Below are 25,798 nucleotides of genomic sequence, written 5' to 3'. Positions count from 1 at the left end.
CCCTCCATTATCTGTCTATTGGATGGGGGAGTGTGTGTGTGTGTGTGTGTGTGTGTGTGTGTGTGTGTGTGTGTGTGTGTGTGTGTGTGTGTGTGTGTGTGTGTGTGTGTGTGTGTGTGTGTGTGGCATGTGTGTGTGTGTGTGCGTGCCTGTGTGCATTTGGCCTACCACCGTCATCTGCAAACTTAATGATGGTGTTGGCGTCGTGCGCGGCCATGCAGTCGTGGGTGAACCAGGAGTACAGCAGGGGAGTAAGCACGCACCCCTTGGGGGCCCCCGTATTGAGGGTCAGCATGGCGGATGTGTTGTTGCCTACCCTTACCACCTGGGGGCGGCCCGTCAGGAAGTCCAGTATCCAGTTCAAGCACTACGGTTCTGAACGCTGATAGGTCCCTCTCACTCTCTCCTGAAGTGATTATACAGTATCTATACATCAGATTAATGTAAACCATTTAAAAGATCCAGCGATACGCCGCTCCTCTCCTTGTCAGTAGAAACGGCCCTAGCCAACACTCATCTATGCATGTTTTATCTGAATAGGCCCAACTTGCTGCCATTACACTCATTATGATAATGCAGCGCCAGGCGGGGAAATGTTTAGTCACTCAGACAGCATTTCCCTAGGGTCCACTACGGCTAATATGGTATTACACACGGGAGGTTTGTGTATGGCAAAGCACTTCCAAAAGTAAACTTGCTAGATTGTCATTTATCCTCCCTTTTCCCTCCTTCTATTCTTCTGCCTATTCATCCCTCTCTTCTCAACACTCTAACAACAAACGGTTACAAAAGGGTTCCAAAAGGGTTCTTTGCGGAGTGATAGGGTTCTACCAAGAACCACTTTGATCCACACTCGTGAAAAACCCAGCAGCATTGCAGTTCTTTACAGAAACCGGTGCACCTTGTACCTGCTACCCTACCCCGTTCAAAATACAGAAATCATACGGGGATGTTTTCTGTATTTGAAAAGTTACATATCTTGAAAACTTGATTGCTGACATGCAAAACATTTTGGGACTATGTCAACAATGGACTAATGAAACAAATACCAAAAGATGGTTTTCGGTAGAGTTTTCCTTTAATGTTTGGATATCCTAACTCTGTCTGGAATCCAATAGGAATTACACATTACTTTGCAAGCCGGCATAATATGATTTGTAGGCCTGATGTGGACTTTAAACCAGGAGATTCCTAACACCACGTTGTTCGGGTATACTTTGGCCCTCAAAGAAAGGCCTCATGACATATGTAATTATTGTCATAAATAGTTACATTTTAAAGACTAATAAGACTGGTGGAATCTACCCGTTCATAGAGGGTTCTTGGAAGAACCCTCCGAAGAAAAAATGGTTCTTAGTAGAACCCTTCATAAATGGCAGTGGTGGAAAAAGTAATCGAAAATTACCCAAGTAAAAGTGAAAGTCACCCAGTAAAATACTACTTGAGTGAAAGTAAAAAAGTTTTTGGTTTTAAATATACTTAAGTATCAAAAGTAAATGTAATTGCTAAAAATATACTAATTGCTAAAATCTATTGCTAAAATATATTAAGCAAACCAGACGGCACCATTTTCTTTAAAATGTCATTATTTACGACAATAATTACATATATCATAAGGCCTTTCTTTGAGGGCTGAGTTATAGCCTAACAATGTGGTGAATAGCCAGGGTCACAATCCAACACTCAGTCATAATTTACAAATTAAGCATGTGTGTTTAGTGAGTCCTCCAGATCAGAGGCAGTATGGATGACCAGGGATGTTCTCTTGGTAAGTGTGTGAATTAGACCATTTTTCTGTCCTGCTAAGCATTCAAAATGTAACGACTACTTTTGGGTAATTAATTAAAAATACTTTGAAGTACTACTTAAGTAGTTATTCATGGTATCTGTACTTTACTTTACTATTTCTGTTTTTGACAACTTTTACTTTTACTTCACTACATTCCTAAAGAAAATAATATATATTTTTACTCCATACATTTTCCCTGTCACTTTACACATGATAAACAGTTCTAGGAAGAACCTTCAGATAATAAAATGGTTCTTGGTAGAACCCTTCGTAGAAGGTTCTAGGTAAATAACGTTTTATCTGTGTAGGGCCCTGGACTCCTGTGGTTGTGTGCCTGTAGTTTCCTCACTCTGGCTTGAGGATACAGCTGTGTGTAGTAGAGAGGTTTTATCTCACAGTGGACATAGTTCCAGTGATAGTTCAGACTCTTATGATCTACTAGAGGCTGTAGTAAGATATTTCACTGGTTTCATATTATACATAAACTGTGCCCATCAGTATTAACACGGCATTCATGATGATGATGAGGATGACTTTGTGTATTCAAAATTGTTTCGAAAGTAATTTTTCCTTTCAGGATTATTGTACTAGCGCTGCTGTAATGTTTGTTCTAATGTTGTTGTAATGTTTGTACTATGTTGTTATGTTTGTACCAATGTTGTTTTAATGTTGTTGTAATGTTTGTTGTAATGTTTGTTTTGATGTTGTTGTAATGTTTGTACTAATGTTGTTGTAATGTTTGTTTTAATGTTTGTTTTAATGTTGTTGTAATGTTTGTTTTAATGTTGTTGTAATGTTTGTACTAATGTTGTTGTAATGTTTGTTTTAATGTTTGTTTTAATGTTGTTGTAATGTTTGTTTTAATGTTGTTGTAATGTTTGTTTTAATGTTGTTGTAATGTTTGTTGTAATGTTTGTTTTAATGTTGTTGTAATGTTTGTTGTAATGTTTGTACTAATGTTGTTGTAATGTTTGTTGTAATGTTTGTACTAATGTTGTTGTAATGTTTATTTTAATGTTATTGTAATGTTTGTTTTGATGTTGTTGTAATGTTTGTTGTAATGTTGTTGTAATGTTTGTTTTGATGTTGTTGTAATGTTTGTTGTAATGTTGTTTTAATATTGTTGTAATGTTGTTTTAATGTTGTTGTAATGTTGTTGTAATGTTTGTTTTAATGTTGTTGTAATGTTGTTGTAATGTTTGTTGTAATGTTTGTTGTAATGTTTGTTTTAATGTTGTTGTAATGTTGTTGTAATGTTTGTTTTAATGTTGTTGTAATGTTTGTTGTAATGTTGTTGTAATGTTTGTTTTAATGTTGTTGTAATGTTTGTTCTAATGTTGTTGTAATGTTTGTTTTGATGTTGTTGTAATGTTGGTTTTGATGTTGTTGTAATGTTTGTTTTGATGTTGTTGTAATGTTGGTTTTAATATTGTTGTAATGTTTGTTGTAATGTTTGTACTAATGTTGTTGTAATGTTGGTTTTAATGTTGTTGTAATGTTTGTTGTAATGTTTGTTGTAATGTTGTTGTAATGTTTGTACTAATGTTGTTGTAATGTTGGTTTTAATGTTGTTGTAATGTTTGTTTTGATGTTGTTGTAATGTTGTTGTAATGTTTGTACTAATGTTTGTTGTAATGTTGTTCTAATTTTTGTTTTAATGTTGTTGTAATGTTTGTTCTAATGTTATTGTAGTGTTTGTACTATAGCGCTGCTGTACTGTTTGTACTAATGTTATTGTAGTGTTTGTACTATAGCGCTGCTGTAATGTTTGTTGTAATGTTTGTATTAATGTTATTGTAGTGTTTGTACTATAGCGCTGCTGTAATGTTTGTTGTAATGTTTGTACTAATGTTATTGTAATGTTTGTACTATAGCGCTGCTGTAATGTTTGTACTAATGTTATTGTAATGTTTGTACTATAGCGCTGCTGTACTGTTTGTACTAATGTTATTGTAGTGTTTGTACTATAGCGCTGCTGTAATGTTTGTTGTAATGTTTGTATTAATGTTATTGTAGTGTTTGTACTATAGCGCTGCTGTAATGTTTGTTGTAATGTTATTGTAGTGTTTGTACTATAGCGCTGCTGTAATGTTTGTTGTAATGTTTGTACTAATGTTATTGTAGTGTTTGTACTATAGCGCTGCTGTAATGTTTGTTGTAATGTTTGTATTAATGTTATTGTAGTGTTTGTACTATAGCGCTGCTGTAATGTTTGTTGTAATGTTTGTACTAATGTTATTGTAGTGTTTGTACTATAGCGCTGCTGTAATGTTTGTTGTAATGTTTGTATTAATGTTATTGTAGTGTTTGTACTATAGCGCTGCTGTACTGTTTGTACTAATGTTATTGTAATGTTTGTACTATAGCGCTGCTGTACTGTTTGTTGTAATGTTTGTACTAATGTTATTGTAATGTTTGTACTATAGCGCTGCTGTACTGTTTGTACTAATGTTATTGTAGTGTTTGTACTATAGCGCTGCTGTAATGTTTGTACTAATGTTATTGTAGTGTTTGTACTATAGCGCTGCTGTACTGTTTGTACTAATGTTATTGTAGTGTTTGTACTATAGCGCTGCTGTAATGTTTGTTGTAATGTTTGTATTAATGTTATTGTAGTGTTTGTACTATAGCGCTGCTGTAATGTTTGTTGTAATGTTTGTATTAATGTTATTGTAGTGTTTGTACTATAGCGCTGCTGTAATGTTTGTTGTAATGTTTGTACTAATGTTATTGTAGTGTTTGTACTATAGCGCTGCTGTAATGTTTGTATTAATGTTATTGTAGTGTTTGTACTATAGCGCTGCTGTACTGTTTGTACTAATGTTATTGTAGTGTTTGTACTATAGCGCTGCTGTAATGTTTGTTGTAATGTTTGTACTAATGTTATTGTAGTGTTTGTACTATAGCGCTGCTGTAATGTTTGTATTAATGTTATTGTAGTGTTTGTACTATAGCGCTGCTGTAATGTTTGTATTAATGTTATTGTAGTGTTTGTACTATAGCGCTGCTGTACTGTTTGTACTAATGTTATTGTAGTGTTTGTACTATAGCGCTGCTGTAATGTTTGTTGTAATGTTTGTACTAATGTTATTGTAGTGTTTGTACTATAGCGCTGCTGTAATGTTTGTACTAATGTTATTGTAGTGTTTGTACTATAGCGCTGCTGTACTGTTTGTACTAATGTTATTGTAGTGTTTGTACTATAGCGCTGCTGTAATGTTTGTTGTAATGTTTGTACTAATGTTATTGTAGTGTTTGTACTATAGCGCTGTTGTAATGTTTGTACTAATGTTATTGTAGTGTTTGTACTATAGCGCTGCTGTAATGTTTGTTATAATGTTTGTATTAATGTTATTGTAGTGTTTGTACTATAGCGCTGCTGTAATGTTTGTTGTAATGTTTGTACTAATGTTATTGTAGTGTTTGTACTATAGCGCTGCTGTAATGTTTGTTGTAATGTTTGTATTCATGTTATTGTAGTGTTTGTACTATAGCGCTGCTGTAATGTTTGTACTAGTGTTGTTGTAATGTTTGTTCTAATGTTGTTGTAATGTTTGTTTCTCCTTCAGGGTACCACATAAGTCCCCTCACTGTCAGCTGTTAGCTGTACATGGATACCCCCAGCTGGACAGGTCAGTGAGTGTCTGTGTGTGTGTGTGTGTGTGTGTGTGTGTGTGTGTGTGTGTGTGTGTGTGTGTGTGTGTGTGTGTGTTCGTGGGCATGTGCGCAGAAGTATATGTCCTCACAGCCATGTGAGCAACAAAAGTGTGGGTTCATGTGTGCCTGCGTCCTCACGTAAAACCTTGTGAAAGCTCCTGTGTTTATTTGTTTGTGTGTGTGTGTATTCCTATGAGTGTGTGTTCCTCCCTGTGTGTGTGTTCCTCGGTGTGTGTGGTGAGTGGGAGTGCTAGAGAGAGGTAATGTGCTGACTGCAGTCCATTGGTTCTGGGCATGCCCATTAGAGCCAGCTATAAATCCTAGTCTGACTGGGCTAGCTGAGCTGAGCGCCGCTCTCACACTGTCAGCAGTCCACCCAATGACTGGATATTAAAAGCCACAACAAGCCTCTTTAATTTAGCCTGCTGAGCGACAAACCACTCCCTCTCTGTCTTTCTATCTCTATCGTTCGCTCGCCTCCTCTCTCTCTTTCTCTTTCTCTCTTTTTTTATATCTTGATTGTTCGCTCGAATTCTCTCTCTTCAATTCTCTCTCTCTCGCTCGCTCTCTCTCTCGACTTCTCTCTCTGTCGAATTCCCTCGCTCTCTCTCTCGAATTCTCTCTCTCTCTCACGCGAATTCTCTCTCGCTCTCGCGAATTCTCTCTCAAATTCTCTTTCTCTCTCTCGAATTCTCTCTCTCGAATTCTCTCTCAACTCAATTCAATTCATTTTGCTTTATTGGCATGACGTAACAATGTACATATTGCCAATTAAGAATCAAAATTGTCAATGGGACAACAGTAACAACAATAACCAAGGGTCAAAGCAACCATACATTGGACAATAACAACAAGCATACAGTAGAGGACATGTGCAGGTTGATCAGTCTGTCAGACACTGTCCCTTATCTTATGACAGGCAGCAATGTAGTGCGCTGCCAACCCACAGCTCTCTGCGTCCTCCCCCAACAGGACGGGTAGCCTACTCTCATCAGAGAGGTCTTTGAAACCTTGAATAAGGGTTTCAAATTTGGGAAATGACACTCTCTAATTGTTTTTTACATTTTTTACATTTTTGTCAGGAAATGCAGCTCCGTCTCAGGTTCTGCTGTGGTGCAGTGGTTGCACAGCCTTTCCTCTACAGGGAGCCAGGTTTTCCTGTGTCTACCCTTCTCAATGGCAAGGCTGTGCTCACTGAGCCTGTACACACTCTCTCTCTCTCTCTCTCTCTCTCTCTCTTTCTCTCTCTCTCTCTCTCAATAGCAAGGCTATGCTCATTGAGTCTGTACATAGTCAAAGCTTTCCTTAAGTTTGGGTCAGTCACATTGGTCAGGTATTCTGCCACTGTGTACTCTCTGTTTAGGGCCAAATAGCATTCTAGTTTGCTCAGTTTTTTGTTAATTCTTTCCAATATGTCAAGTAATTATCTTTTGTTTTCTCATGATTTGTTTGGGTCTAATTGTGTTGCTGTCCTGGGGCTCTGTGGGGTGTGTTTGTGAACAGAGCCCCAGGACCAGCTTGCTTAGGGACCTCTTCTTCAGGTTCATCTCTCTGTAGGTGAAGGCTTTGTTATGGAAGGTTTGGGAATCGCTTCCTTTTATGTGTTGTAGAATTAAACAGCTCTTTTCTGGATTTTGCTAATTAGCGGGTATCAGCCTAATTCTGCTCTGCATGCATTATTTCATGTTCTACATTGTACACGGAGGATATTTTAGCAGAATTCTCAATTTGGTGTTTTTCCCATTTTGTGAATTCTTGGTTGGTGAGCGCACCCCAGACCTCACAACCATAAAGGGCAATGTGTTCTATAACTGATTCAGGTATTTTTTGCCAGATCCTAATTGGTATGTCGAATTTTATGTTCCTTTTGATGGCATAGAATGCCCTTCTTGTCTCTCAGATCATTCACATCTTTGTGGAAGTTACCTGTGGTGCTGATGTTTAGGCCGAGGTATGTATCATTTTTTATGTGCTCTAGGGCAACGGTGTCTAGATGGAATATGTATTTGTGGTCACGGCGACTGGATCTTTTTTGGAACACCATTATTTTGGTCTTACTGAGGTTTACTGTCAGGGCCCAGGTCTGTCAGAATCTGTGCAGAAGATCTCTCTCTCTCTCTCTCTCTCTCTCTCTCTTTCTCTTTCTCTTTCTCTTTCTCTTTCTCTCCATTCTCTGTCTGTGTGTAATTGAAAATGAGGAGTAAAAGATCCCTTCATGTAACAGATTACAAAAAGGACGTTTGCGAATTTTTTTATATATATATATATATATGACACCTTTCTGTTATCTCAACGACTTTGAAATCAGCATTGAAAAAAGTTTGTTCCACCTGAGCCAGTCTGACAAGTCAGAGACCACTATGGTGACACACCAAATGCGTTTAATGGAATGCAGGAAAATAGAAGGAATAGGCTTGTGTAGGCTACATTCCAAGCTATGTCTTGCAGTGGTGCGACTGCTGTCGGCATCCAAAGATTATCCAACTTGAATAAATGCTTGGAGGAAAGGACGGCAGCAGTGGTGCAGCAGTCTGAGATATTTCACAGCGGTTTAAATTGTACAGTGATTCTCTCCACTATAGTTGCTTGTTTTGTGACATGAACTGAAATTAAGCGAATTATTGTAATTTTTGCAACCAGGAAATGGCGGAGCGATTTCTGCATAGTGCATCTGTAAGAACCAAACAAAAGCAAACAGAGCGAAATGAGAGTTTCTATTGGACAAATTCATGTAGGTTTAATTTTCTTCTGTTCAGGAAATGCAACAGAATCTGTGTTATGAATATGCCCCAGTGGACAGCCTGTATAAATGAGCTACTGCAACGGCTGCATAGTTCACATCCCAGCCTATGGAATAAACGTTTAATGGAGTTCCTCCTAGGGTTGTAGCGGTCATGAAATTTTGGCAACCGGTGAATGTCAAGCAAATAACTGCCGGTCTCACAGTAATTGACCGTTAATGAACATAAACACATTTAGCATCTCCTGGCTTCCTACAAGCCACTGATGCAGACTTTTGGAACATCTACATTTAAAAGACTAATAAATCCATGTAATATAGCCTACACTATCACAATCATTTTTTATTTTTATTTTAGACATGTTTAAAGAAACATGTAGTCTATTTCAGAAAAACACAATAGCATGCTATGCGTCTCAGTGCATGAGGTGTCACAACAGCCCCTGGTTCGATTCCAGGCTGTATCACATCCGGCACTGATTGGGAGTCCCAAAGGGCGGTGCACAAATGGGCCAGCGTCGTCCGGGTTTGGCCGGGCTAGGCCGTCATTGAAAATAAGAATTTGTTGTTAACTGACTTGCCAAGTTAAGTAAAGGTTAAATAAAGGTTAGATAAAGGTTAAATAAAAAAGGCTTGGCTACGATGCTCCACTTGCGAAGAAACGTCGGCCGTTGGTCAACCAGTCATCAGTGACAGGTAAGCCATACACTTGAGCAGTTTGCCTGCTCTAATTTTGAGTCGCCATCTTGCTCTTGTATCTAAGCACAGTCTCATAATAGCACAATTTATTTCCTCTACAACTCAATAAATAAGGCCCATTTTATATATAGTTAACTATTATGATTATTCAATATTATTAGGAGTGTCCATGCGGTATGGTGTTTTGTTATTAATTGTCCATTGACTTGTTTAACAAGCCATACTGATTTCTTAATAGATGACGCGAAAGGCTCAAGTGTTCACCACATTGAACATGAGGATTGGCCAACACAGACAGAAAGAATGGATATGGCTTCAGAGAAGGATGACCAAACCCAATGGGCAGACCCATCTCGAGGTGATCACAACTACAGCTCAGGTGATCACAACTACAGCTCAGGTGATCACAACTATAGGTCAGGTGATCACAACTACAGCTCAGGTGATCACAACTACAGGTCAGGTGATCACAACTACAGCTCAGGTGATCACAACTACAGCTCAGGTGATCACAACTACAGGTCAGGTGATCACAACTACAGCCCAGGTGAACAACTACAGCTCAGGTGATCACAACTACAGCTCAGGTGATCACAACTACAGGTCAGGTGATCACAACTACAGCTCAGGTGATCACAACTACAGTTCAGGTGATCACAACTACAGGTCAGGTGATCACAACTACAGCTCAGGTGATCACAACTACAGGTCAGGTGATCACAACTACAGCTCAGGTGATCACAACTACAGCTCAGGTGATCATGTAAAGCCCACTACCTGTGAGGCAGGGACACAGTGCCCAGCAGCACCTCTCTACAAAACCCTGCTGAGGAATGAAGCACTCTGTCGACTGCATGCAGGCTTGTCTGTTTCTGCCTTTTCTACCCAAGCGGGAACATGTTCTACCCGTCTACAAAGGCAGCTTTCAGTTAGTCCTGACAGACCAACTGCTGATGACACTGATGAAGCTGAAGCTCAATTTGCTGCAACAGTATTTAGCAGAAAGGTTTGGTGTTTCCTAGAGTATTGTCAGTCGAGTGATCAGTTATTGGATTGACACAATGGAAGAGAATCTGAGGGAGTACATTCCATTGTTGCCGAGGGAGACCATCCGTGCTGCAATGCCACAGTGTTTTAAGGACCACTACCCAGGAACTACCGGCATTATTGACTGCTCAGAAACTGCTTTACAGAAGTGCAAGAAAATGGATTCAAGGAGGGAGTCATTCAGCCATTACTACGCCCAGAACACTATCAAGTACCTGGTGGCCATTGCACCTTGTGGTCTAGTGATGTTCATCTCCTCAGCATATGGAGGTAGATGTAGTGACAAATATATAACATTGGATTCTATATATATATATATTTAGGCAAAATAACCCAATCAAACGGAAAGCTCCTCGATTGTGGGAATATTACAGGCCTATTGGGCCAAAATTGTGTAGATAATTTGACAAAAATAAACAAAACTTTTAAGATATTTTTTGTTTATATCAATGTTGCTACAATGAGACACTTAGTTATCTACCCACCTCGTTCCTTTCTTTTAGCATGTGCACATAGTAAGTAGAGAATCATGCTTTCAGGATATGTGTCTTTTCAGATTCCACAATGATTCTTTAGTTGTAGACACTACATCACCACACCCCCTCTCTTGCTCTTGGTCCTCATCTTTGTAAGTCACCTTGATTTAGCACCTGTGTGTTTTATCAGTTTCTTTATGAAAATATTTAGTGAACTCCATGATTGTAGCTAAAGCAAGGGGCTATAGCAGCACACAAATACACCACAAATGCATGCTGGGCCGGGCATGCCCTGAGCTCGTGAAGTGAGAGCAGCTGGAGCGCTACTGGAGGGAAATTGGAGCGGGAGAGAAGGCTGACAATCTCGCTCCACGCTCCATTCAAATTGGCACGCTCCACTCACATACTCTGGAATGGACCATTATCATGCACCTGTCTCGAAACGGGGGGGGGGGGGGGGGGGGGTATATGTAATCTATACACTTCAAAGCAAATGGAGGACTCTTTTCCCATGGTTCATTTTGATGCCAGCCAGGTAGGCTATACTCCTGTTGTAAAGAGATACAATGTGCTTGTTATTAATATTAGGAAAGTTGAGAAATAAATATAGTAGACCTAGCCTATAGAAAGCTGATGGGATCCTCTTTTTAATAGAAGCCATCACTCTGTTTTCTCACACAATTGCATAGCCTATAGAAATATTGGGCAACATGCGCTCATGGGCTCTCATGAAGTGTTTGATTTGATTTTCGATTACATTTGCATTGATGTCAGAGTGATTAGAGTGCTGAGTACCAGGCAGTTAACAAGTTTGGTAGGCTACTAATGACCATCAGCAGCATCATCAGAACTTGGAGAAGACTAATTACCGTGACCAAACTAGTCAAGTGGAATTTGACAGCCGTCATGACTCGTGACCGCTGGTGTGCCGGTAATATGGTCAACGTAACAGCCCTAGTTCCTCCCTTCTAAACTCCCCTGTGGTATTGTCCTCCATACTGTCAAAATAACTTTACTTTAAAAAGATCACAGGTGGAGCTTTTATTGTTCAATCTAATTCACGCAGATAAAATGAAAAGTGCATCGGCCTAGCGGACACATGCTCAAACTCGAGCACTTTTGATAGACTTAAACAGCTGCGAATGTTCAAAATATCAAAGTGTCACCAACAAAAACATTAATCAATAGGTTTATTGCAAATGCAGCATATGGCACATTTTCCACATGCAAAAAGCACATTACGGTAGTGCTCAAAGCACGCCGTTCCGAGAGCAGTATTTTTTTTTTCAACTCGAAGCAATGAGCCCAATCAGTCGTCCATGACAACAAAATCATAAACAGACGTTTTTAAAAAAAATTTAAAGATCATATTAATATATTATTAATCATATTTGAATCATATTATTATCTGTAGGAGAAAGCAATGGGTTAGAAGAAGCCTACATAACCAACCCATAAAGTAAAATACAACATCCATTTATGGCCAGCTATGTAAACGCTCACATTGATTTATCCTGCAATAGATCATTTTTGTCTTCTTCTTAAAGAGGTTGACATTTATTGTCATGAGTCTTGTCCTTGAGGACGAACTGAGCGATTTCCACTCGATTGGGCCAGCAGCAAAATCTAAATTGACTATATTGTAAAAATGTATAAGAACAAAAATGTGCTTTTTGGTCTTAATATAAGGTTAGGCATTAGGGTTAGCATAGTGGTTAAGGTTAGGTTTAAAATGGGATTTTATGACAAGTGACCACTCTGCAGAGTGGTCTCCAGAACAAGATTCATGATGAAAACCTCTAATCTGTGCCTCTTAATAACTGAAAGTATTCAGATTACGTTAATGAGTTTGGGTAATCCAAAAGTTACGTTACTGATTACAATGATGGATAGGTAACTCGTAACTGTAATGGATTACACAGTTGAAGTCAGAAGTTTACATACACTTAGGTTGGAGTCATTAAAACTAGTTTTTCTACCAATCCACAAATTTCTTGTTAACAAACTATAGTTTTGGGAAGTCGGTTATGACATATACTTTGTGCATGACACAAGTAATTTTTCCAACAATTGTTTACCTACAGATTATTTCACTTATAATTCACTGTATCACAATTCCAGTGGGTCAGAAGTTTACATACACTAAGTTGACTGTGCATTTAAACAGCTTGGAAAATTCCAGAAAGTGATGTCATGGCTTTAGAAGCTTCTGATAGGCTAATGGACATCATTTGAGTCAATTGGAGGTGTACATGTGGATTTATTTCAAGGCCAACCTTCAAACTCATTGCCTCTTTGCTTGACATCATGGGAAAATCAAAAGAAATCCGCCAAGACCTGATTGTAGAGTCTGGTTCATCCTTGGGAGCAATTTCCAAACGCCTGAATGTACCACACATTCATCTGTACAAACAATAGTACGCAAGTTTAAACACCATGGGACCACGCAGACGTCATACCGCTCAGGAAGGAGACGCATTCTGTCTCCTAGAGATGAACGTACTTTGGTGCGAAAAGTGCAAATCAATCCCAGAACAACAGCAAAGGACCTTGTGAAGATGCAAAAGTATCTATATCCACAGTAAAACGAGTCCTATATCGACATAACCTGAAAGGCCGCTCAGCAAGGAAGAAGCCACTGCTCCAAAACCGACATTAAAAAAGCCAGACTACGGTTTGCAACTGCACATGGGGACAAAGATTGTACTTTTTGGAGAAATCTCCTCTGATCTGATGAAACAAAAATAAAACTGTTTGGCCATAATGACCATCGTTATGTTTGGAGGAAAAAGGGGGAGGCTTGCAAGCCAAAGAACACACAAAAGTACTTTTCTGCAGGAGGGACTGGTGCACTTCACAAAATAGATGGCATCAAGAAGAAGGAAAATTATGTGGATATATTGAAGAAACATCTCAAGACATCAGTCAGGAAGTTAAAGCTTGGTCGCAAGTGGGTCTTCCAAATGGACAATGACCCCAAGCATACTTCCAAAGTTGTGACAAAATGGCTTAAGGACAACAAAGTCAAGGTATTGGAGTGGCCATCACAAAGCCCTGACCTCAATCCTATAGAACATTTGTGGGAAGAACTGAAAAAGCATGTGTGAGCAAGGAGGCCTACAAACCTGACTCAGTTATACCAGCTGTCAGGAGAAATGAGCCAAAATTCACCCAATTTATTGTGGGAAGCTTGTGGAAGGCTACCCAAAACATTTGACCCAAGTTAAACAATTTCAAGGCAATGCTACCAAATACTAATTGAGTTTATGTAATCTTCTGACCCACTGGGAATGTGATGAAAGACATAAAAGCTGAAACAAATCATTATCTGTACTATTATTCTGACATTTCACATTCTTAACATAAAGTGGTGCTCCTAACTGAACTAAGACAGGGATTTTATACTTGGATTAAATGTCAGGAATTGTGAAAAACTGAGTTTAAATGTATTTGGCTATGGTGTATGTAGACTTCCCACTTCAACTGTATTTAGAAAGTAACCTACCCAAACCTGCTGCTGAGTCTGTCTCTGTCTGTACACACTGCTGCAGTTACAGCCAAGGCCATTATTGATAAAACACATTCATTGCATATTATTTACAATTAACCACATGGCGTTTTCCTGCATACTGTAGGTCTACAACTGCTGTATGTGTTTACAGGGAGAAAGAAGGGAGAGAAGGAGGGAGGGGGGAGAGAGAGAGGGAGAGGGTTGGTACAGTGAGAGAGGGCGAGAGAGAGGGTTGATACAGGGAGAGAGGGAGGGAGGAGGGAGAAAGAGAGGGAGATTGTTATCAGGGAAAGAGGGAGGGAGAGAGAGGAGGAGGGAGTGAACGAGGGAGGGGAGAGGGAGAGATAGAGAAGGATAGGGTTGATACATGGAGAGAAGGAGGGAGGGGGGAGGAAGAGAGAGAAGGAGAGTTGGTACAAGGAGAGGGGAGAGAGAAAGGGAGAGGGAGAAGTTTGCTACAAGGAGAGAATGAGGGGGAGGGAGAGAGTTGGTACAGGCAGAGAGGGAGGGAGAGATATTGAGATGGGATTGTGGCTGAGGGCTGGTGGAGACCCATAGCTTAGAGGGAGAGAGAAGGAGGGAAGGAACGAGAGGAGGGTGTGGGAGCGGGTGAGTGTTGTTAGAGACCCATAACTGACAGGGAGAGAGAAGGAGTGAAGGAACAAGAGGAGGGTGTGGGAGAGGGTGAAGGTTGTTATAGACCCTTAACTGACAGGGAGAGAGAAGGAGTGAAGGAACGAGAGGAGGGTGTGGGAGCGGGTGAGTGTGGTAGAGACCCATAGCTTACAGGGAGAGAGAAGGAGGGAAGGAGGAAGATGAGGAAGATGGGGAAAGGCTGGTAAGGGTGGGGGTTGATAAAGAGTCTTACATTAGAGAGCCCTGGGGTCATCCTGGGGTCATCGTGGGCATGATGTAACTATTTCTGATTTACTCTGACATTTGTCTCGATTGTTCTCAGTGAGTGGGACATTAGTCAAATCTCACTGTCGCCTGCCAGCACCACTTTCCCTACGGGCCTGGAGGGAAACACTTGATTCACTGACTTGGTATTTACTTTGCTGACATTGTAAATGTAAGGTCTTTGTAAGAGGTTCATTCATGCTTTCCTTTTGTCGTATGATAATAGGCTTTCACATGGCACATTTTGGCACGGAGAATACAAATGTTGAAGAAAATAATCGGTCTTTATTTGAGTGATCTATATATGATCATACTATATTTTGATAAGCAACTGCTTGCTAAGGTTAGGGTTAGGGTTAGGGTTAAGGTTAGGGTTAGGGTTAGAATAAGGGTTAGGGTTAGAATAAGGAATAGGGTAAGTGTTAAGGTTAGCACTAGGGTTATTGTTAGGGTTAGGGTTAGATGCCGTTGCTGATAGTGTGTAGACATTCTGTAGAGCATCTACAAATGGACTATCCAAATCAGGTTTTACAGAATAATCTGCAGTAACAAGAAATGTGAACGATTGTGTGGATTATAATTAATGGACATTTTTGAATGGTTTGATACATTTTCTTCAGGGCAAATCAAATCTGACATGCCAAAGTTGAAATTTCAAACTTTAGAAGCCTTTTTAAAACTCAAATACACTACAAGTTTGTATTTCCTGCTTTGCATGAAAATTCGAAGCAACAAAACAGTGATCAAATTAAGATCCTACATCTGTATGTATGTGTACATGCAGGCCTATCTGTGTGCGTGTGTGTGTGTGTGTGTGTGTGTGTGTGTGTGTGTGTGTGTGTGTGTGTGTGTGTGTGGCATTGTGTTTACAATTGTATGCAGTTTAATAGAAGTGCTAATGATTGGTCGCGAGGAGCGACCCTGTTCATCACCCAGGGACCCCACCGTAGTCCTTCGTCAATGGCAATCTAATTGCCCTGACAACGGATCAATCACAACCCATTTATACCAGTGAAAGTGAATACACCGTATTGTATCCCTCCACTATATAGACCCTCCTCTATCCTTCCACCCACTCCTCAGCCCTATGGAAGTCAATCGGTGTAGCTTTCTATTGTCTACAGTTAGATATTTTAAGGTCTTTCTTCCCTTAAGAAAATCAAAATAAATGAAAATCATATCTATAACCACTAGGATGACATGATTTATTTATTATTTTTCCTATTGTGGGGAATTTTGGTGTCTAAGAATAGCTGATAAGATGTTTATCATACTGTATACCCAGGACACATTTCATACCCTCTCTCCCTTTACTGTGTATAGGCAGTGTTCATTCCACCCAGTATCTCTTGACTGATGCCGGCTAAACAGCCAAGTGGCTCGATCCTGGAGCAGTGACTTGACTCTATTCTACTTCACCACACTAACCTTAAAACACACACACACACACACACACACACACACACACACACACACACACACACACACACACACACACACACACACACACACACACACACACACCACACTTCCTTCCTCCTCAATTCTCACCCATCAGAGATCTCCTCCGCTGCTCCCCTCTCTCTCTAATTCCAATTAACCCAGTTTCTGATTGAGGCAGTATCAGCATTTGTCAAGGGGCCCCCCAGGCCAAATCAATGGCCAACATCACAATCGCACTGACACCACTCTAATTACAAAGTTGTAATGTTTTTCAAAGTAGATCTTGTTGGAAAGAGTTAGGAGTTCTTTGAAGCGCTGAGAGAGAGCGTGCGTGCATACTGTACATGTTTGAAGCGCTGAGAGAGAGCGTGCGTGCATACTGTACATGTTTGAAGCGCTGAGAGAGAGCGTGCGTGCATACTGTACATGTTTGAAGCGCTGAGAGAGAGCGTGCGTGCATACTGTACATGTTTGAAGCGCTGAGAGAGAGCGTGCGTGCATACTGTACATGTTTGAAGCGCTGAGAGAGAGCGTGCGTGCATACTGTACATGTTTGAAGCGCTGAGAGAGAGCGTGCGTGCATACTGTACATGTTTGAAGCGCTGAGAGAGAGCGTGCGTGCATACTGTACATGTTTGAAGCGCTGAGAGAGAGCGTGCGTGCATACTGTACATGTTTGAAGCGCTGAGAGAGAGCGTGCGTGCATACTGTACATGTTTGAAGCGCTGAGAGAGAGCGTGCGTGCATACTGTACATGTTTGAAGCGCTGAGAGAGAGCGTGTGTGCATACTGTACATGTTTGAAGCGCTGAGAGAGAGCGTGTGTGCATACTGTACATGTTTGAAGCGCTGAGAGAGAGCGTGTGTGCATACTGTACATGTTTGAAGCGCTGAGAGAGAGCGTGTGTGCATACTGTACATGTTTGAAGCGCTGAGAGAGAGCGTGTGTGCATACTGTACATGTTTGAAGTGCTGAGAGAGAGCGTGTGTGCATACTGTACATGTTTGAAGCGCTGAGAGAGAGCGTGTGTGCATACTGTACATGTTTGAAGTGCTGAGAGAGAGCGTGTGTGCATACTGTACATGTTTGAAGCGCTGAGAGAGAGCGTGTGTGCATACTGTACATGTTTGAAGTGCTGAGAGAGAGCGTGTGTGCATACTGTACATGTTTGAAGCGCTGAGAGAGAGCGTGTGTGCATACTGTACATGTTTGAAGCTCTGAGAGAGAGCGTGTGTGCATACTGTACATGTTGACACACATGAGATCTGGTGGTGGAATGGCACAGACACAGGTTCCCCTAACGTCACACAGACTCAACTATACAGGTTTGTGCGTGCGTGCGTGCGTGCGTGCGTGCGTGCGTGCGTGCGCTAACCCCAATATAGTATGTATTGTAGTTTCACTTGTGGTTTTACTCCACTGACACCTATGAACTCACCAGTATCAGATACAAGCATTAGTGTAGTAGATAGGGAAAGCTGTTGTGTTATGTAAGGAAACTAGGGCTGCACTTCCATAACATATTGTATGGTAAGCTACATCACTTCAGAGCAGTGGTCAGCAACCGGTTGATCGGTCCATCTCCAAGACATTTCTAGTCCTTCGCCAAACATTTTTGTAAAAAACACAACGAAAAAGCTTTGCATTCCTATTTTTGTGTTAGTTTCGCGCTGTTTGCAGTAGGTGCACTAGATTCAGCTGCCCTGGCGCCGGGAAGGCAAAGTGTTCCCATTCTGAACCTTTTCATGTGTCTGAAGGTAGAATTCTGCCAAACCGGCAGGCCCAGAGAGCAAATCAAGTGAACCTATAGGTCTACCGCTTGGCCAATCAGATAGCTCAGATCACCATGTCAGCAACAGTTTTCTCGAGCCATAGACTGTAAATAGAAACCTCCAAAGCACAGAAAAGTGAATACTGTGAGAATTGAACACTTTTAAAACCATGACTAGAGAGAGACTCAACCAATACAGCTAGGAGCTGTTGTTTTTATGACTATGTTTATGTTGAAGTTGTTAACAGCACTGTCAACACTTTTATAAGCCATAAAATGCGTGTTCTCCCTACTCCCACTCACACTACAACCAGTACTGTAGCTGCTATGAATGAGTAGAGCAAAGTGTTCCGATAGGCTTGTGTTGTTATTATTAGCATCTTGTGTCTTTTTTAATATCGAGGAATATTTACTTTCTCTGGTTACAGGTGTAATAACATGAATTGGTGCATGAGGCAGAAATAATGCAGTGTGACTTAAGTTTTGACATCAGCTGGTTGACTGTGTCCCTTTTTATCAGCGTAGGGAGAGCGGAGGGACGGTGAGTCAGGTGAGAGGCAACCTCACCACTGCCCCCTCCCTCCCTCCCTTCCTCAGACAGACCATCAGTCCAGTAAAAAAGCAAATTATTATGTTCACTCAGCTGGGCCTCACAAGTAATAAAACACATTATCTATTACCAGTGTGATTATATAACAATTTAAAAATATATATAATTTCAAAATGGTATGAGAAGAACAACATTGGCAGGGTAATTCAGGCATAGCCAATATGCAGTGATAATGTATTGGGTATATACCCTGCTGCACAAACCTCATTGCTACAGAACTGCTTTTAATTGGTTAATGTTGCATAGGCTTATGTTTAAAAAGTCGCTTTAATAAAAATAATCTGAGCGTTAGATCTCAGCTTGCATTTTGACTCAGAAAGTGATCTTGACTCAGAAAGTGATCTTGACTCAGAAAGGGATCTTGACTCAGAAAGTGATCTTGACTCAGAAAGGGATCTTGACTCAGAAAGTGATTTTGACTCAGAAAGTGATCTTGACTCAGAAAGTGATATTGACTCAGAAAGTGATATTGACTCAGAAAAAGTAGGTGACCAGTGTTCTAGATGAATGTGTTTGCCAAACAAAGGGATTAAAAGATGTACAACATGTACAGTAACATCATTAAACCGTTGATGGATGTGGTGTTTAATAAAAAAAACATCTCCAGTTAGATTTAAAAGAACCATCAAGTAACACTATCTATTGGTGCATCCAATTAATATGTTTTTCCAAAATGAATATTGAGTGTTGATTGGTATTCTAATGTACAAATTAATACAAACTGCCCCGGTAACTCCGATTGCTCTTTGCCGATTGGTCCAGCTCTCTACTGTTGTTTTGTTAATGTTCCTAAGGCCCTAAGAGGTTTGTTTTCAGCTTGTTAATAATTAACATCTAGTCTTAATGATAATATCTACCATAGCTATGCAGAACTGGTTGTTAGGACTGTTGCATTATTAACACTGATAAACTACACGCACACACACACACACACACACACACACACACACACACACACACACACACACACACACACACACACACACACACACCACACACACACACACACACACACACACACACACACACACACACACACACACACAGACTGTGTAGCACAGAGTCTCAAAGCCTGACACAGTGTTGTGTTATGTCCAGTCTCCTCTAAACAGAGTGGTGTTAATAAGGTGATGTCCAGTCTCCTCTAAACAGAGAGGTGTTAATAAGGTGATGTCCAGTCTCCTCTAAACAGAGTGGTGTTAACAAGGTGATGTCCAGTCTCCTCTAAACAGAGTGGTGTTAATAAGGTGATGTCCAGTCTCCTCTAAACAGAGTGGTGTTAATAAGGTGATGTCCAGTCTCCTCTAAACAGAGTGGTGTTAACAAGGTGATGTCCAGTCTCCTCTAAACAGAGTGGTGTTAATAAGGTGATGTCCAGTCTCCTCTAAACAGAGTGGTGTTAATAAGGTGATGTCCAGTCTCCTCTAAACAGAGTGGTGTTAATAAGGTGATGTCCAGTCTCCTCTAAACAGAGAGGTGTTAATAAGGTGATGTCCAGTCTCCTCTAAACAGAGTGGTGTTAATAAGGTGATGTCCAGTCTCCTCTAAACAGTGTGGTGTTAACAAGGTGATGTCCAGTCTCCTCTAAACAGAGTGGTGTTAATAAGGTGATGTCCAGTCTCCTCTAAACAGAGTGGTGTTAATAAGGTGATGTCCAGTCTCCTCTAAACAGAGTGGTGTTAATAAGGTGATGTCCAGTCTCCTCTAAACAGAGTGGTGTTAACAAGGTGATGTCCAGTCTCCTCTAAACAGAGTGGTGTTAATAAGGTGATGTCCAGTCTCCTCTAAACAGAGAGGTGTTAATAAGGTGATGTCCAGTCTCCTCTAAACAGAGTGGTGTTAATAAGGTGATGTCCAGTCTCCTCTAAACAGAGTGGTGTTAACAAGGTGATGTCCAGTCTCCTCTAAACAGAGTGGTGTTAATAAGGTGATGTCCAGTCTCCTCTAAACAGAGTGGTGTTAATAAGGTGATGTCCAGTCTCCTCTAAACAGAGTGGTGTTAACAAGGTGATGTCCAGTCTCCTCTAAACAGAGTGGTGTTAACAAGGTGATGTCCAGTCTCCTCTAAACAGTGTGGTGTTAACAAGGTGATGTCCAGTCTCCTCTAAACAGAGTGGTGTTAATAAGGTGATGTCCAGTCTCCTCTAAACAGAGAGGTGTTAATAAGGTGATGTCCAGTCTCCTCTAAACAGAGTGGTGTTAATAAGGTGATGTCCAGTCTCCTCTAAACAGAGAGGTGTTAATAAGGTGATGTCCAGTCTCCTCTAAACAGAGTGGTGTTAATAAGGTGATGTCCAGTCTCCTCTAAACAGAGTGGTGTTAATAAGGTGATGTCCAGTCTCCTCTAAACAGAGAGGTGTTAATAAGGTGATGTCCAGTCTCCTCTAAACAGAGTGGTGTTAATAAGGTGATGTCCAGTCTCCTCTAAACAGAGTGGTGTTAATAAGGTGATGTCCAGTCTCCTCTAAACAGTGTGGTGTTAACAAGGTGATGTCCAGTCTCCTCTAAACAGAGAGGTGTTAACAAGGTGATGTCCAGTCTCCTCTAAACAGAGTGGTGTTAATAAGGTGATGTCCAGTCTCCTCTAAACAGAGTGGTGTTAATAATGTGCTGTCCAGTGTCCCTTAATATTCACACAGATCCTATAACAATTACAAGATGAAGGCCACAGGGAGAGATGGAAATATAGGAGAGTGTGTTGAGCATAAAAGAGGGATGTAGCGTGAGGATGCTTTTAGCGTGTCGGGCAAAGGAGTAATGTCCTATTACGGAACCGGTTGTAGACAGTGTGTTGCAGAGTTGGCATTCCACACACAAATTGGCAATATTTCCCTGCAGGGGGCTTAAACACAGCATTATATTATACTATACAAAAATATAAATGCAACATGCAACAATTTCAAAGATTTTACCGAATTACAGTTCATATAAGGAAATCAGTCAATTTCAATAAATTCGTTAGGCCCTAATCTATGGATTTCACATGACTGTGCAGGGGTGGAGCCATTGGTGTGCCTTGGAGGACACAGGCCTACCCACGTGGCAGCCAGGCCCACCCACTTGGCAGCCAGGCCCACCCAATTGTCAGCCAGGCCAACCAGAATTAGTTTTTTCCCCACAAAAGGGCTTCATTACAGACATAAATACCCCTCGACACCAATTGCACGCTCCCTCAAATCTTGAGATATCTGCGGCATTGTGTTGTGTGACAATACTGCACATTTTAAAGTGGCCTTTTATTGTCCACAGTACAAGTTGCACCTGTGTAATGATCATGCTGTTTAATCACATTCTTGCCACACCTGTCAGGAGGAGTGATTATCTTGGCAAAGGAGAAAAGCTCACTTACAGAAATGACATGAACACTTAACAAAGAGGTGCAGTTAGTTTCAGAATGGGTGGCAAGGAATAAGTTAGTCCTAAATATTAAAACAACTAAAAACAAATGGTTCACTAAACCCTGAACCTCAACTAAATCTTGTAATGAATAATGTGGTAATTAATTAAGCAAGTTGAGGAGACTAAACTGTTTGGAGTAACCCGGGATGTAAACACATTTGTGCAGAAAATTTGAGATAAATAAGCTTTTCGTGGATATGGTATTTTTTGTGTTTTTTATTTCAACTCATGAAACATGGGAGCAACACTATGCATATATCATTCCGTGTAGATGATTCCAGAACTCCAGGTCTTGAATAAGCACTACTCTACACCTACAGAAATGCTTACTATAGAGCTTGATGCAACTATGTGTTTGTTTTGATGCATATAACTTTGTGGTACATTCTGTGATTCTAGGTGCTTACAGTATATGTCTATATGTTTGTCCATCATTGGGTTTGCATCCTATATGGCACCCTATTCCCTACATAGTGCACTACTTTAGACTAGAGCTCAATGGGATCTGGTCAACAGTAGTGCACTACTTTTGACCCGAGCTCAATGGGATCTGGTCAACAGTAGTGCACGACTTCAGACTAGAGCTCTATGGGATCTGGTCAACAGTAGTGCACTTTAACTTCTCAATGGTAGGGGGCAGTATTTTGACGTCCGGATGAAAGGCATGCCCGTAGTAAACTGCCTGCTACTCAGGCTCAGAAGGTCGGATATGCATATTATTAGTGGATTTGGATAGAAAACACTCTGAAGTTCCTAAAACTGTTTGAATGATGTCTGTGAGTATAACAGAACTCATATGGCATGCAAAAACCTGAGAAAAATCCAACCAGGAAGTGTGGAAATCTGAGGTTTGTAGTTTTTCAAGTGATTGCCTATACAGTATACAGTGACTTAGGGTTCATTTTGCACTTCCTAAGGCTTACACTAGATGTCAACAGTCTTTAGAACCTTGTTTCATGCTTCTACTGTTACTGGGGAGAGAATAAAAGCTGACTCAGCAAGTGGACTGCCTGAGGCCAATGAGTTGTTTACTGCGCAGTCACACAGGCCTGCCGTTCCTTCTTTTTCCTCTGTAATGAATACGCTATTGTCCGGTTGGAATATTATCGAATATTCATGATAAAAAGACCCCAGGGATTGATTGTAAACATCGTTTGACATGTTTCTACAAACGGTAATGGAACTTTTTGACTTTTCGTCTAGGGTTTTGCTCTCGCGCATTTTGCCTTTTGGAATAGTGATCTGAACGCGTGAACAAAACGGAGGTATTTGGACATAAATATGGAGTTTATCGAACAAAACTAACATTTCTTGTGGAAGTGGGAGTCCTGGTAGTGCATTCTGCTGAAGATCAGCAAAGGTAAGTGAAGATTTATAATACTATTTCTGAGTTTTGTTGACTCCAGAACTTGGCGTGTAACTGTATAGCTTGCTTTGAAGGCTGAGCTCTGTACTCAGAATATTGAACAATGTGCTTTCGCTGTAAAGCTATTTTGAAATCTGACACAGCGGTTGCATTAAGGAGAAGTGTATCTATAATTCTTTCAATAACTGTTGTAAATTTTATCAACGTTTATGATGAGTATTTTTGTAAATTGATGTGCTCATTCACCGGGTGTTTTGGAGGCAAAACATTTTCTGAACATCACGCGCCAATGTAAAATGGGGTTTTTGGATATAAATATGAACTTTATCGAACAAAACATACATGTATTGTGTAACATTGAGTCCTGGGAGTGTCATCTGATGAAGATCGTCAAAGGTTAGTGATTAATTTTAGCTGTATTTCTGGTTTCTGTGACGCCTCTCCTTGCTTGGAAAATAGCTGTGTGGTTTTTGTTATCTCAGCGCTGTCCTAACATAATCTAATGTTATGCTTTCGCCGTAAAGCCTTTTTGAAATTGGACAATGTGGTTGGATTAACGAGAAGTGTATCTTTAAAATGGGATATAATAGTTGTATGTTTGAGAAAGTTGAATTACGAGATGTTTGTTGTTTTGAATTTGCCGCCCTGCTATTTCACTGGCTGTTGAATAGTGTGTCCCGCGGGTGGAGGCTAGCGTCCCACATACCCCAGAGAGATTAAAGTCTTTTGGAATGCATGTCTCATTCCTCTCTGGTTTCTGATAGTGTGACTAGCAAAACTAGGTACCAAACATGTATCTTTCCTCTCCTCCTCTCTCCCCCGCCCCCCTTCCCCCTTCTCTCTCTCTCTCTCTGGCGCTCTCTTTCTCTCTCACACACACACACACACCTTTCCAATCAAAAAACATAAAATTCTGAAGCTGCTCATTAAAATCTGTTCTCACCTGTTTAGTGACAATGCAGAAATTAGGTAACACAAATTTCTCTCTCTCTCTCTCTCTCTCTCTCTCTCTCTCTCTCTCTCTCTCTCTCTCTCTCTCTCTCTCTCTCTCTCTCTCTCTCTCTCTCTCTCTCTCTCTCTCTCTCTCTCTCTCTCTCTCTCTCTCTCTCTCTCTCTCTATTCAAGGAGCTTTATTGGCATGGGAAGCATATGTTAACATTGCCAAAGCCAGTGAGGCAGATAATATACAAAAGTGAAATAAACAGTAAACATACAGAAGTTTCAAAAGAATAAAGACTACAAATGTCATATTATGTATATATACAGTGTTGTAACGATGTACAAATGGTTAATGTACAAATCTCTCTCTCTCTCTCTCTCTCTCTCCTTATTTTGTCATTCATCATGTTGACACGGGTATTGCTACTTTTGTGAAATTCAGATTATTTTTTCCTCTTTCCCTCCTTGCCCCTCTGAGGAGTGTGTGTGTTTGTGTGTGTGTGTGTACTGACTGACGTTTTCCAGGATACTTTACATATAATGTACAGTCTTGTTTCCTCTACTTTGGTACCTGTAATTGATTCTGGTGATATCCTGTACATATTCTCCTATGGGGACAGTAGGAAAAAGGTTCTAGATGGCAACTTTTTTTCCAACAGTGTGTACCCTCTATGAGAGTAGGCAGGCATTCCTTAGCTCTTCAGAGATGATCATTGGTACGTTTTTATTTATAAGGCCATATTGAGTCAGCTCCCATTTGACTTGTGTAACTACATTGTCCAGTAGACAAATGAAAAATATTGCATGCGTTCACATGACTGCGCTCTTGTGCCCAAGGCCCCGTACAGAGCTCGGTGAAAAAGCTTTCCAGTTCTCTGCTCCCTCCGCTTGGAACAAGCTTCAAAAGGTCCTGAAATTACAGGAGCTCGTCCCTTTAAATGAGTTTAAAGCTTAATAGGTCATAGATCATAGGTTAAACTCTATGATGTAAAATGAGTTTAAAGCTAGGTTAAACTCTATGATGGAAAAAGAGTTTAAAGCTAGGTTAAACTCTATGATGGAAAATGAGTTTAAAGCTAGGTTAAACTCTATGCTGTAAAATTAGTTTAAAGCTAGGTTAAACTCTATGATGGAAAATGAGTTTAAAGCTAGGTTAAACTCTATGATGGAAAATGAGTTTAAAGCTAGGTTAAACTCTATGATGGAAAAAGAGTTTAAAGCTAGGTTAAACTCTATGATGTAAAATGAGTTTAAAGCTAGGTTAAACTCTATGATGGAAAAAGAGTTTAAAGCTAGGTTAAACTCTATGATGGAAAATGAGTTTAAAGCTAGGTTAAACTCTATGATGTAAAATGAGTTTAAAGCTAGGTTAAACTCTATGATGGAAAATGAGTTTAAAGCTAGGTTAAACTCTATGATGTAAAATGAGTTTAAAGCTAGGTTAAACTCTA

The 25,798-nt window shown here is 40.3% G+C and overlaps 1 pseudogene across 1 annotated transcript in view; it reads left to right on the top strand.

Moving 5' to 3' along the window:
- LOC106589866 (RNA binding protein fox-1 homolog 3-like) overlaps window positions 1-25,798 on the top strand; it is a 919,181-nt pseudogene that overhangs the window by 412,764 nt on the left and 480,619 nt on the right. Inside the window, exon 4 of the transcript XR_014383051.1 lies at window positions 5,359-5,421. The product of XR_014383051.1 is annotated as an RNA binding protein fox-1 homolog 3-like (transcript). The remainder of the gene's footprint in view (window positions 1-5,358; window positions 5,422-25,798) is intronic.

The sequence above is a fragment of the Salmo salar genome, chromosome 28 (assembly GCF_965601325.2).
Source record: "Salmo salar chromosome 28, fSalSal1, whole genome shotgun sequence".
Taxonomy (NCBI): domain Eukaryota; kingdom Metazoa; phylum Chordata; class Actinopteri; order Salmoniformes; family Salmonidae; genus Salmo; species Salmo salar.
Note: the sequence above shows the minus strand (reverse complement) of the source record. Positions and strands in the feature narration are given on the sequence as shown.